The following is a 14,461-nucleotide window of genomic DNA, read 5'->3' as shown; positions in this document are numbered from 1 at the left end:
TCCCCTGCTCTTCAAATATCGGCATCGGCCATTGAAACACCCATATCGGTTGACCACTATACTTTAGCCTACATGTAATCCACACATAACCTTTGTACCTACCCTATTTTGTAAATACACCAATAATTTCCCCTAAGCTCCAAAAGTAATACAAAATGAACATAGCACACATAATGACACAAAAGCAGAGGGGAGGCCCGTGGCGAAGTATCTGACTCCTGTCTCAACTTGCCTCAACCGAAAATAAGAAGGCAAAGTAAAACAACATATTGTTTCAGGACTAGAAAGTTGCCTTTGAGCCCTTTCAGGTGACAGCCAAAACCTCCCCCATAATTATTCCTTTGGTGGCCAAATACTAGCAAAAAGTACCCATCAAAATTATTACGTCTAAGCCTTCGTCATCACAGAGGTATGAGGAGGGATTTGTAGTTTGATGACTCGGTATCATGCAGATGACAGTGGGTGGTTCAGTCCTGATCCGAGTGTAAACTAAGCATGTGTACTGTAGGTCTGACCTTGTGATTGATGTATGTGCATTGTATGTCCCTGAATGCACAAGCCACAACATTGCTGCTTTTATAATCAAAAGGATCAAGAACCCACGCTGTTGGAATTTCAATATCTATTTTACGAGGGCAATTTAGCCAGAAAAATAGATGAACACTGAGACTAATTTAGATCATTAACTGTAATAAAGTTGAAGGGTCTCAGATGAAAACCACAGCCTTGACTATTTAAAACATTTACATTGCCCATAAAACATTTATTGAATGCTGCGTTTTATTAGATGTTCTTTAAACTTTTTTCAAACTGACTTTTCCAAACATGCAAACAAGTTTTGAATGGATGAACTCTGGGTAAACCTGGATGATCTGAAAGTAATACATGCTAAACTCATACATTAGATTCAATCTACTTGGATTTTTCTGTCTACTACCACTACCCTTTTCAATAAAAGCACCCACTAAATAGAACAGAACAGAAAATGAGTTAAAGTATAAGTCCTCTGGGAGGCCCGAGTTGGACGCGGTTAACTTGTTAAGTCCTTTGTAAGGCCCAGTTTGGAACAGTTTTTTTTAATGTTTTTATCTGCTCTTTAATGTTTTCATTTTTTTTAATCATTTTTAACTGTCCTTTAATGTTTTATGTAAAGCACTTTGAATTGCCCTGTTGCTGAAATGTGCTATACAAATAAAGCTGCCTGCCTAAATAGCACTTATTATATGATATATTTTCTAGGTAAGTATCACTTACAGTTTCCTTCGGAGCAGATTCAACAGTGAGAAATTCTTGTCATATAACTTTTTACCCTAATCTATATCTTAATCTGTGTGATTCATACTTCAGTGTTGTAGCAACGGTGGCATAACTGACATTATCATAATCCCTGGAATCATGACTTTGATTTGAACTACAACAAACAACAAACTACTTTCCTGTTTTTGCTAACTGGTTAGCTGTGTGTGCAGGTAGAGTTTGTTGACCCTTCGACTGATGGTGAAAAGAACAAGAAAGGAAGTGATAATGAGTAATGTGGTAATAGTAGTGCAAACGCAAAACTGTCCTTTTACACCTCGCACTCTTACACAGCAACTTTAGTAATTAGAAAAATGTACATGTAGCACTAACACATGAAAAATTAAGTGACAAAATCAGCCCATTTAGAGTGAAGATATGATTAGTCAAATTGACATGGTCATTGGAAATTTGTCTCTAATTGAAAACTATTGTTCGGCACTCTATAATTTTGAGGCTGGACCATCAATCACAGAGCTGAAAGCATTAACATCTTCCCAGCAACTGCAGAGGCAGCAACATTCTGATAGGTCGATAGTTTATTTAACCCCCTCACAATGTATATAGGTTTATGAAAACAGCTCTCCCCGGGTATACGATGTACTGAACGTCTCCAGGTAGACTGGCGCTGGGGTTTCCAGTGGAGGGTAACAGGTATGTGGGATTTTATCTCCAGTCAGGGCACTTGCTGACAGATAATCAGATTATGACAGTCAGGGTCACTATTTGGGTTTCAGAAAAGATTTCAGGCATTTTGTAATGCACTGCATTTTTCTGCTGTTCTGCTCATTTTTTTTACATCTGTGAGGCCAGATTAAAATAGGTTTTAGCATAATTTAGTCTAGGGGCTGGGTCCTATTTTAAACCAGGGACACTTAACATGTGGCTTGAGGGTTTTTTCGAAAATATCATGAGATACCTCATGGATTGCAGGTATCACTGCTTGGCTGCATAAAAAAAGATTACTATACGTGCAAATACATCTCATTTCACATTTATCTCAGTCTTAAAGATATGGATTTAAAGGATTAGCATAACGATGTGTAAAGTATTCCTTACAGTAATAATAATAATAGGTCTGAGGTGGATTTTGTCTATGAAAAACAATAAGTGCTTTAATATGCTTATCCCTGTGGATAGAACAAATCTGGATAAATCCAAATGTCTCAAGCAGCGATTTAGATGTGTAGGTTCTTCTTAAAAGGGTCAATTTACCCAAATCAATCATGCAACAACAAAAAAACTCCCTTTCCTTCACATATTATGAACAAAAGATGACTATTTGCATAGCTAGGTCATCACGAGGTGTAAGGGGGGAAATCTTTCTGTGGTTTGGGTGAAATTATACTTTACATTTTGAAGGTTCCTTTAATGAAGCGGTTACACTTTACATGAAGGTATCTACATAAGAGTGACATGACACTGTCATGAACGTGTCATAAAAATTATATACAAGTCATAACGCTTCTTTTAGTAAGTGTCATTCAGTTTTTGTCAAGACAAGTTATGGTTAGGGTTAGAGATAGAGTTAGGGTTAGAGTTCATGTGTCATCATGACTGTGTCATGACAGTATCATGTGTTCATGACAGTGTCACGTCACTGTTATGTAGATACCTTTAAGTAAAATGTTACCAATGAAGCTCGGTCTACCTCTCTATCATCTGACTATGGGCATTCACTCTAAGTTTAACCAACCAGATTTTGCCCATATCTCCATAACCCAGTGGTTCCCAACCTGGGGTCCGGGGACCCCTAAGGGGGGCGGCAAAGATCACAGGGGGGGCGCAAGTCTTTATCTGGTTTGAGGTTGAGATAAAAAAAAAAATATTTGCACATGTTAAACAAATTATGATAATACACTAGAATATATAATGTATACAAAAGTCTACATATTTTTGTGTGACCCTTGCTGTCATCAAGTCAGCTGCTAGCTGCTGTCATCCTCGTTTTTCCTGCCGCCACGGCATCACTATTTTATGAACGAAACATAGCGGAGAAACGTAAAAGTGCTGATAACTCCTCTGTATCAAAAAAGAAAGTAAGGGAAAGTTACCTCAACTTCGGTTTCGGAGGGGGGGCTCGGCTTTTCTTAGACATAAATACGGGGGGCGCCAAGGAAAAAAGGTTGGGAACCACTGCCATAACCCATCATATCATCTCGGTCAAATCTTTTCTCTTCTCTGCTGCTGTCAGTTGTCATTTCAGTATGAACCAATACAACCCTCTTTCAGACACATCCAGTGCACAGTCCTGCTCCACATCATATCATCCAGATCTTCAGCAACTCTCTGTACCCATTCACCCCAACTACACCAATTTCTAGACCCTGGGGGGAATATTCTTGAACTAATCACATCATGACTACCCCCTAAATATACTGCGTCACAATGGGGACTAATCACCAAAGACTCTATAATGAAGTATCTCCTGGTTGATATGATATTCTCAATCTTACTCAACTTAGAAACACAAGAAAAATGTAATAAAAAGGGCTGCAACTAACGATTATTTTCATTGGATCAGTGTTTCCCAAAGCCCAAGATGACGTCCTATAATCCCTTGTTTTCTCCACAGCTCAAAGATATTCAGTTTAATGTCACAGAGGAGAGAAGAAACTACAAAAACATTCACATTTAGGGAGCTGGGATCAGAGAATCAAATGACTCAAACCAATTAATGGATATATAGTTGGTAACTCATCAATGCTGTAGTCACAAATACTTTAGGTTTATATCAAGGCCATCAGTTTTAAATATTTCAACTTTGTTTCTAAGAAATCCATTTCACTCTAAACACTGCACCACCCACATAGTTGAAGTATTTGTAAAGTGTTTCTCTGGAGCCGGTAAACTTTAAAATGAAACGTTCCTGTTTGAGTTCAAACATCCAGTGCTGCAGGGCAGAAACCTCAGTCCATTACTGCTGCTACTGAGGTCAGCTCGCGCATGCAGTTTCACGCCATCTCAAACAAACCCACGCCTCCCTGCCGGTGTTTCAGGTAGTAACCTGCAGCCACATGTTGAGCTCCAGCTTCCTGGATCACATGTCACCATCACCCCCATGGCACCCAGAACAGACAGAGAACAGTATATGCAGCTTTTTATCATTCATCATCTCCTCCACCTCGTGTGTCTGTGTGAACCTGACTGAGCTGTCATTCTCTGCTGGAAGCTCAACAGTGTTGGAATCTGCTGCACAACCCGCACACACACGTTTTAATACAAGTCAGGGAAGTTGTCCTCTTTCATCTTTACCAGCTTTTTGCCGCAGGCTGAGGCCACATTTTCATTGCTGGTTATTACTTCTTCTTGGAGAGTTTCCAGTTGAGCGGACTGATATATCAGCAGGCCGATGTTATCAACCTAGTCTTGCGTTACCAAACCTATCTCCACAGCGCTGCGGAGGAAGGTGTGGCTAGTCCACACAACATTCCTAGATAGGAGAAAAACGTGCTCTGGTTTATTGGCATTTCTTTAAACCAATCACAATGGTCTTGGGCGGCAGTGTTTTAGTAGAACATGTGCATGTAGGGAGGCGAGCTCTGGAATTCAAATGGTCGAGTGTGTGATGAGAATTTTACTCAAAAAAAAGAAAGAAAATCAGGCGCCTAAATAGCTCACCTGGTAGAGCGTGGGCCCCATGTACAGAGGCTCAGTCCTTGCTGCAGCAGCTGCAGGTTCTATTCTGACCTGTGGCCCTTTGCTGCATGTAATTCCCCCTCTCTCTCCCCCTTCAGGTCTAAACTGTTCTATCGAATAAAGGCCTAAAATGCCACAAAAAAACCTTAAAAAAAAAAAAAATGAAAATGAGGGACATCCGAGGTAACATTCGGCGGCACTAAAACAATCCCGTAAATTAAACGCTGTCGATATAGACCATTATCAACCTAATAAAGGTTTATCATAGCATATGCTGCTACGTTTGTCATTAAAACTTGTTTTTCTTAATTGAAGTTCACAGTACTTTCTCTTTCATTTACAGCTATTATTTATGATGATTTATAGTTCACCTTATCTTTTACGGTTCACCCAAAAATTACAAATACATATTTTGACTTATTGTGCTATTTATCAACCTAGATTATTTTTGGTGTGCCCAGTGTTGGAGATATTGGCGGTAGAGATGTTTGCCTTCTTTCCAATTTAATGGAACTAGATGGCACTTGGCCTGTGATACTAAAATCACCAAACTCAAGATAATCCACAAACCTGGTTGTGAGCAGTTTCATGTAGGAACTATTTTCTTGATAGAAATCTACACCTGCCAACCATATCACCGCGCAGAAGAAAGGCCCATACAAGGAAAGGCCATCGGCTGAGCTGTAACGTTAGCTAACTTTTGGAGATTTGATTATAGCTAACCGACACTGCTAGCTCACCTGAGCTAGCTAACGCGGAGGACGGCATTCATGTTTACATCTCGCTCTGTCACAAGCACAAGCCTCTCGTCCATTAGTACGCTTCCTTCTGCGCGGTGATACAGTTTGCAGGTGTAGTTCAGTAAAAAACGAAAATAGTCACTAAATGAAACTGCTTACAACCTATGAGGTCTGTGGATTACCTAGAGTAACCCGGTCATGATTTCTGGAAAGAGACATTGCTGTTGAGTTTATCAAATGTATTTTTTTGGTGCTTTGAGCATCACAGGCCGAGTGCCATCTAGTTCCATTATATCTCCAACACTGGGCAACTCACACTAAAACAATCTAGACTGATAAATAATTTAATTTTAATGTATACTTTGTATTGATCCCCACTGGGGAAATTACAATTTTGACCATTTTGTGTTAGAACACACTACACAGGCTTAAAATACACATGTATGCTCAGGTCCTAGACATGCATAAATAGAGAGATGTCAGAGTGAGTGGGCTACAACTGCTGGACAGATGCCCTGAGCGATAGGGGGGGGGGGTTCGGTGCCTTGCTCAAGAGCACCTTGGCAGTACCCTGTAGTTGACCTGGCATCTCTCCAGCTACCAGTCCACACTCCGTACTCTGGTCCGTACCGGGACTTGAACCAGCCCAACTCCCTACGGACTGAGCTACTGCCACCCCAAATAGCACTACAGGTATGAGGAAAAATATGATTTTGGGGTGAACTGTACCTTTAAGGTGGGTTCATATTTGACGTGCCATAGGTACTTACAGTATATGGTTTTGATTTACAGTTCAGTGTCAGATTTTACCCACTGATAGCACAGCAGAAGGTTTGATAGCTGTGTGTTCACGGAAATGAAACAAAAAGACCACTGTGGCTAACCTTCATTAACTGAGACTAGTCTTGATTTGCCAGACCTTCCTCCAAAGCGCGCTGGAGGAGAGTCTGGCTAGTCCACACAGCATTCGGGCATGGGAGGAAAACGTGCTCTGGTTTATTGGCATTTCTCTAAACCAATCACAATTGTCTTGGGAAAAGCTGCGGTGCCGCGGCAAAATAGGCTCGGAAGGAACTTGTTTTGGTGGAACGTGTACATTTAAAAGTTGTTTTAGTCGTGCAACAGAAAACTCAGATTGGACAGATAGTCTAGCTAGCTGTCTGTCTGGATTTACCCTGCAGAGATCTGAGGAGCAGTTAACCATAGTCCTCATAAATCCACCGGAGTTTAAAATGCCAACACAAAGGAAGCCCAAGGCAATGGATATCCGGCCTAAATGAGTGAAATCCAGCAGATTTTACGGTGGTAACAGAGCAATCCCAGAAGTGGAACGTCAAGGATATAGACTAACTGAGACAGACCAGATTTTACACACACAGCAGAAGGTTTGATAGCTGTGTGTTCACGCAAACGAAACAAAAAGACCACTGAGGATTTTTTTCTCTCAACCTTCATTAACTGAGAATAACAGGCATGTGTGTTGGGAGGTCGCTCCCTCTTAAAGGAATATTAGAGCAAAGTGTGTAAACCTGAATGAATACTTGAGATTCACTTACACATCCATTGTATCAATGCAGATATTAACATTAGTCAGTTCATTGACGGAAAACTAGAAGGTTTGACTATCTACCAATTAAAATTAATCTAATAGATAGATAGTAGATTTACAGTATTAGTAGTAATGGTCAAATCAATAAGGAAATAATGTTGCCACTTCTGGTTTGTCCATCTTGGCCTTATCTTTTTACAGTCACCGTCTACTTCCTCATCAGTCCTTTGTGCAAATTACTTTTAACCATGGAGCACTTCAGTCAATGTAAAGGTAGTCATCCAATTCCTGTGTAATGACAACACAGACAAGTTGATTCATGGATCTTTTTATCTGCCAATCTGGCTTTGTAAAGTCCGGGGCGTTTTATAATGGGAGGGCAGGGAGTGTGGTTTGATCCGAGAGAGCCAACAGCACACAACAGGCCCTGCCTGGCCCAGTGGTATACAGGTAATTATCTCCATATGTTTGTACAAAGGTTATTCACCAGACGATTGTGGTAAAATATCAAGAAAGTGGGCTTATAAGGGAATTAAAGGATTTCAGGGTTTTCTTTTTTTCACCGAAAACTATAAGCCATTATTCCTCCTCCTGTTCCTTATCCAACTACATTCATCGCATCAACCTGTTTCCTGGTTTTTGTGAAGAAGTGATTACCCCACCCCCCATTCTCAAGAAAGGAAAGAAAAGGGAGCTGCTGAAATATGATACCCAAGTAATCAAATCAAGGGGCTGGTTTGGATGTGGGCGTTTTCAAAGGAATCGCTATAAACCAGACGGGCCAACGTAACGTTCTGTAAAAAAAAAAATTCATTGAGTAGTTTTTTTCTCAAACGACTATTTCCAAGGTCAAGAACAAACTTTCAAGCTCATCACGAGTTTAAGCATATTTACGAGATGTTAACTAATCTGTAACAGTTATTTTTCATTTGTATAAACAGCTTATATAAAATTAAACATAATTACAGCTATTCTATCCTGTATACTGTTTCATCAGGCATTCATTAACTTTTAATACGAATGCAATAAAAAGTTATTTTATCTGTGTTATAAACAATTTAAGTGTTTAAATCAGGATTGTAAATGCTAAATAGAGGGGTTTAAAGTAAAGTGTTGCAAGTTTATCCTGGTTTGACTGTCCTGGCCCAGTCATGATGGTACAAACACATTTTCCTCCATGTGTAATTAAACTTACTTTCAGACTACTTCTCATTTGCATAATTGTTGAGTTCAATTTCCTCCCTATTAATAAAACAAGATCCATAGTCTGTGCCTTGGTCCAATCTAAGACAGTAATGAGTCTGTGCTGCAGCAATAAGCCATGATGGATGGCTACGCTTCACTAGATGTCAGTCTATTAAGGCCTCACTCTTGTATTATGGTGGGAAGAAAAAAAACTGTTGACTGCAATGCACAAGTGATGTTTTGCTTCTCCTTTAAGATTGACAGAGTCATATAACCCGAAAATGTCAAATTTGACAACGAGGTGCTACAGCAAGGTGTTACAAGCTGCTCCCATTCAAATAAAAGGTTGTTTCCGAAGACACTTGGTGAGACGTGCAGGTCTTTAGCATTTCAAGCCCTGGTAAAGTTCTCTGGGGTCTGGGAAAGCATTTTGCAGAAGTGATGAGTGACAACAATCAAAGAACCTCAGCATATTATAGAAAACTGACAAACTTGCCGATACGGTTAAAGTTCTTGAATGTTAAGGAAAAAGGGAGGTATAATGCCCTTATATTTTCAGTCCAAGTGATCAGAACTGTCATGATAGTCAAGAATCAATCATTAAAGACTTACAACTTAAATCAATTTGATGCAACACAGTTTGTATGAACAGGCCTCAATGTTTCTATGAACCTATCAAGGTGGGTAAAAACTGAGTTTAGGGGCTTCGTCCTCCACCTCATCCTTGAGAATATTGCATTATTATCCCTCCGTACTAATCCCTAGATAGCTGGAAGGTTTCTGTAAATTGTCAGCAGTTATTTGAGTTGTCTGCGTGCGGCCTGTCAAACATCTTGCGCTTTCCTCTGTCTGCACAATGCAGGGCGGAATAGGGGGGCGTCGAGCAGGACTCCTAATTCAATATAATAATATAATATAGTAATTTAAGATTACTTTTGCTGTATTCTGCATAAAAGCATTAGTTAAATTACTAAACTAAACTGTTTATTCCTTCAAAATGCCATCTGCAGAAATTCACACACGCCTATGCAGGAGTACAATTTCAGATCAGACCTCCAGGATTATGTAAAGGTGGGGTTACGAGGTTAACCTCTGCCTGGAAGGCTTCAGGGGTCGGAGAAGTGCATGGCCTCCTCTAACCTCTCTCACACCCACATCATGAAGCCAGGACATGGAGGCCTTTAACTGGAGCTGAGTAGTTATATTGGGATGGGTCCGGAGGTACTTAACCCTGTCAGGACTACAGCGTGCTGTGATGAAACTCAGAAACCCTGAGAACACAGTGAGAGTTTTAAATAAATACAAATAAAAACTACAGCAATTTAGGGTGCCTGGTTAGCTCACCTGGTAGAGCAGGCACCCATATATAGAGGTTTACTCCTCAACGCAGCGGCCGCGGATTCGACTCCGACCTACGGCCCTTTGCTGCATGTCATTCCCCCCCTCTCTCTCCCCTTTCAAATCGAAGCTGTCCTATACAAATAAAGGTCTAAAATGCCCAAACAAATCTTTAAAAAAAATAAAATAAATACAGCAATTTGAACAAAATATGGGAGCATAATTACACATAATCTAATGGTTGGGGTCCAAAAAAGACAGAAAAGATACATTTAGCTGCTTCACATTGCTGATTTTACTATTTTCTGTTTAATACTGCTGTGATAAACTATGCTATACAATAGCCATACCATGCTTAAGTATAGGGGCGATGTCTAAGGATGGACAATATAGGCTATCTATCATGATACATGTGATTTCATATTACAATATTTAGATTTTTTTCTGGAAAATCATTCAGGATTACTCTCTATGTTCCTAATCCAGCCAATTAAATAACTCAGGTGCTGCATCATATTGTTGTAAAATTCATATAAAAATACAACATTGCGGTTACCCAGCACCACTCAGTGATTTGCAACATTTGTCACAACAGCTTCATGCAACCAAAGATATTAAAAAGATGGATGCCTTGGTGTTAATGGTATGACAAAATATCTGACTGTAGATAAATGTATGTCGTATTACTCCAGCAAAAATAGGAGTCTGTATAACGGAACAAAGAGACATTATATAAATGTATTATACTAACATGCTATTTTTTTTCTTTTTTAAGCCCGGACTGGAGTGTTGTACAATAACAAGTAGTTTTTTGTTCAAGTAGAGTACATAAGTACAACACATAGTCATCAAGTCTGGGTCATCAACAATTTTGAATGTCAGAGGTCACCAATGCTCAAAATATTAACTGATCTGTTCCAACTGAAGTTTTTTGTCTCAGTAAAGTGGCCCCTCCCCACACTAAAACTTTTACTGTCACAGCATCTGTAAAAGTTGTGTTGGTGCACAACTGTGGGCACCCATAAAAATCCAGTGTGACGTCATGGAAACGTTCTGGGGACTAGATTTAAAAATGTGGGAAACACTATGAGAATTAAAATCGCATTATCTGTTTAAGCCCTTTACTGTACTGTAGTTTTGCTGTATTTTTCTGGGCCTCTCCTCTCATGCCTGCAGCCGGCAGAGTTAGGTCATTCAGGGTGGAAGGTTGAGGCGTCGGGGGTGTCCTTTAAAGTTAAACTGGCCCCCACCCCCACACTCAAAGGGTCACTCAGCAACAAAGCAAATACCATAATTACAGGGGGGGTCAGAAATGCCTCAGCAGCATCCCCTCCCTAGATAGGTGTTAGGGCTACACAATGTATTGTTTTTGTTGTATTTTAGCAGAATACTGAAAGCAGCAAAACTGAGTATATCTGTTTATCGCAAGTAATATCGTTATCAAGATATTCAACAACGTTATCGCATGTCGCCTATTTTCCTCATATCGTGCAGCCCTAACACGTGTGTGTGTCTTGTGAGGGGGTGCATGTGTGCTTTTTTTTCTATTAGGGTGCATTTCATTTAATAAATAACACTTTTTCAGATGATGTTCTATAGCCTGTATGTGTGGCCGAGCAACTTCAACCATATTTGTCAGCTCGCTCGCTAAGGTCTACATCTACTGACAGTTCCACGCACACCCGGCATACCGTCAGCTGTTTCTTCTTTATTAAAAACTCATATTAAAACCTAACTTTTTAAACAAGCTTTTGAATGACCCGTCTGCACTCTTTTTTACATTGTAATTTAATTGTGTTTTTTTTTTTTTTTTTTATCATTAATCATGTTGAATGTTTTATGAAAAGCACTTTGTGATTTTTATCTGAGGTAAGTGTTACGGTACATCATGTACTGTAACACTTACCTTAGATAAAAAAAAAAAAAAGTTTTTTATTCAGTCTCATATGCCGTGTATTTGCCAGGAGATGAAAAATAATTCAAGTGGAAGAACAATATTTGGTGCTGAAGGAGATGGAGCTGAGCTCCGGCAGGGTGTGTTGTGGACCTGAGGAGGCGGAGCTGCGCTCTGGTGCACTCCGGCCCAATTTAACCTCTGGGTACATGAATACTTTTACATTTTTTTTAACTTGTTAATTTCCTAACTACCCTTAATAACCTTCTGCAGCTTATAGTCAGTCAGACAGCATTTCAGGCAATAAAACAGTCAAGAGGCCAACAGTGTAATTACAGGGTACTAGTGAGGGTAACATTCATCTGTGCTTTATGACGGGCAGGTCCATCCATCCTACAAGTCTAGACTTTATCTCAACTACTCCAAACAGCCGTGGTCCCAGAGTTGTCATTAAAGAGGCTCATCTTTTGACAAATTTCCCAATAGATCATTGAAAAAGCTCTCAGTCCACACTGAATGGTTTGCACATGCTTGACTGTAATATTTCAACGTTCCTGCAGGAAATGTATTCCTGACAAAAACTTTACATGACGGGAAAATTAAACTGAATCCTACTTTAACAAGCTATACTTATCATAGATATGGCATTTATCCAGGGTCGTCAAAAACAAGTATGTGCATATGCCTTATACTTAAAACACAATACAGCCTGAGGCAACTTTCAGGTCAAATAAGGTTGCAGAACATGAGCGAGTACTTTTCTTTTCACACTGATTACGAAACAACCATCTGTGTGTCGCTTTCCATTATAGAAAGTTACCTTTACAAAAATGGATTGGTCAGTCTTTTAACGTTATCTTGGCACTCATCTCCATGCAATCTGGCCTCAACTGGAAGTGACAGGATTCAATATACTTTAAACAGGAGAGAACACCTCCTGATCTGAAACTGCAGAAGATTTGGGTACATGCGTTCAAAAATATGATTGAGCAATTTCACACCACACAGAGGAAACCAGCTCCAGGAGAAAACTAAGAGAAGGGAGGGACGCTTTGACCAAAGTCAGGAGCTCAGCTACATGAATTGACATGCCTCCATTGCTGCTCTTTACCTCTCCTCCTCTCCCAAACAAACGCTTCGAACTGAAACTGTCAGAAATGCAATGTTTACAAACCCTTTTTTTGAAACCACACACAGCCATACACTCACACACTCACACACTCACTTTTCTTTTCTCTGAAAGAACTCGAATTCCTTGATTGATTGACTCTGTGGATTTTAAAATCTCTCTTTGGCAACATTTGGTGCTTTAAACACATCCTAAAACATCAGGAGGGACATCATGTGCACATTTTAACTGCATGATTTCAACTAGAACCTAATTATTTTCCAGCATTTCTCTAATTCATGTGTTGCAAGAAAAGTTTAGTTCTTCTTCTGAGGCAATGTTACTCTGTTTATACACACTCCTGGGCTGTGTTTAGTGATAGTGATACTAAATAGAGGCTTTATACTCCACAATAAACAGCAGTGTGAGATAGAGTGAAGCAGCATGCATGGTGAACAACAAGGAAAACTTACCTTAGGTCAGGTTAGGCAACTCTTCCAGAAATATCCGTCTCTTTTTTTCTTCCCTCACACTTCAGGAACTTTAAAAATCCTTTGACAGGACGGCAGCGACCAGTGTACTCCCATAGCGGGTTGGTGGAGAGTCAATGAAAAGAAAAGGAGAAAAGATACGGTGAGAAACACACATATGGAGCTATAGGAGTGTGTTTCAACTGCTGAAACACTGCTGCTAACTTCAACTTCAGCGCCTTACAAAGGCTCTGAACCAGAGAGCTGCTGAGACACCTCAACACTCCCTCAGGAGTCCCATCTCCACCCACTTCTCACACTGTCCCTCCTCTCTCTGTCACACACACACACACACACACACACACACACACACACACACACACACGCACACACGCACACACACGCACACACACACGCACACACACACACACACACACACACACACACACACACACACACACACACACACACACACACCATTTGCCCAGATTGTGGGCTGTACCACCCCTCCCTCTCTTGCCTGTGGGTTCAGGCCTTGGGCCAGGACTGTGCTTCTAGGGTGTGTGCATCATTGTGAGTGTGTGTGTGTGTGTGTGTGTGTGTGTGTGTGTGTGTGTGTGTGTGTGTGTGTGTGTGTGTGTGTGTGTGTGTGTGTGCGCATGTTGATATTGCACATCTCTCAGCATAGGAGTAGATTTCGGGGGGGGGGATGCAGGGGATATAAAAGACTCGACAGCAGTGACTGAAAACTGATGACCGACAAAACCAAATGTCATTCCACTTCACTATAACTAGTGTGAAATGACATGGAAATAGAATTTTGGCTACTTTTATGACAATTGGATGTAAGGCTCTGACCAGGGCCACTCCACTGCCAGAGAAAATAGCCAGTTAGTGTAGATGATCCACAGATTTCCCTCAGGACAGTTTCTTTATTGGGAACCATTTTCTGTCAGCAGTGATGTCTCTCACCACTATGAAAAGTATGGCTTGACCTAGAATTCTTTAATATTTGTTGTAATCAATTGATTGTTAAAGCTTTAGTGTTTAACTTTTTGGTATTAATGAATGTCTGTTACATTCAAACCATTGCCAAATGAGTTGCAACAAAGCTAATTAAGACTATCAGCTCCACACAACTCTCTCTGGATTTCTCAGTATGACTATGTTCAGAAGATTGTGGCGTCCGGCGACTTTCGTCCGCGGAAACTCGAGTGAAGAGAATTATCTCTTCTGAAGAGT

At 40.3% G+C, this 14,461-nt stretch overlaps 1 protein-coding gene across 2 annotated transcripts in view; it reads right to left on the bottom strand.

Annotated features, from left to right (window-relative positions):
* Positions 1 to 13,490, bottom strand: part of fat2 (FAT atypical cadherin 2) — a 123,921-nt gene extending 110,431 nt beyond the window's left edge. For both annotated transcript variants that reach the window (XM_031317108.2, XM_031317109.2), the window contains exon 1: positions 13,223 to 13,490. The gene's annotated coding sequence lies outside the window, so the exon portion shown is untranslated. The remainder of the gene's footprint in view (positions 1 to 13,222) is intronic.
* Positions 13,491 to 14,461: the final 971 nt, after the last annotated feature.

This window comes from Sander lucioperca, chromosome 1, assembly GCF_008315115.2.
Source record: "Sander lucioperca isolate FBNREF2018 chromosome 1, SLUC_FBN_1.2, whole genome shotgun sequence".
Classification (NCBI taxonomy): domain Eukaryota; kingdom Metazoa; phylum Chordata; class Actinopteri; order Perciformes; family Percidae; genus Sander; species Sander lucioperca.
This window is presented reverse-complemented; position numbering and strand designations above follow the sequence as displayed.